We start from the raw sequence: 459 nt of genomic DNA, 5'->3' as shown, positions 1-459 counted from the left end.
CTGATAATCATTGAAATACAAATCTCACGCCTTCAAAAAAGATCAAACGACTGTTCCGGTATTTTCAGCGGGTTTTCATATAGGCAGGCTTAAACTTCAAGCAGATTTTACAGATTTATTATCTTGAAAAGTTAGGAATTTCTGATAAAACAACATAAAAAAGATACTTTTTAACATAACTTATCGAAAAGATTCTAATGATTTTTTTCCGTATTTTCAATCGTTTGTAAAAATAAAATATCAAGCTCTCACTATTTGCGACAATTTGCATTGAGGAGATTAAAATATTTCTAACCGATGCAAAGATATAAATAAAAATGTTCAAATATTTTTCAAATTTGCTCAATTTGGAGTCTAGAAATATTCAATAATTCATAATTAATTAATGAACAACTAATCGCTCTCTCCAAAAATTCCTAATAATTATTCGGATAATTTCCTAGGTTTTCGAGATTAAAT

The sequence above is a fragment of the Dendroctonus ponderosae genome, unplaced genomic scaffold (assembly GCF_020466585.1).
Source record: "Dendroctonus ponderosae isolate FM_Combo_2020 unplaced genomic scaffold, Dpon_F_20191213v2 Dpon_F_20191213_1, whole genome shotgun sequence".
In the NCBI taxonomy this organism is placed as follows: Eukaryota; Metazoa; Arthropoda; class Insecta; order Coleoptera; family Curculionidae; genus Dendroctonus; species Dendroctonus ponderosae.
Note: the sequence above shows the minus strand (reverse complement) of the source record.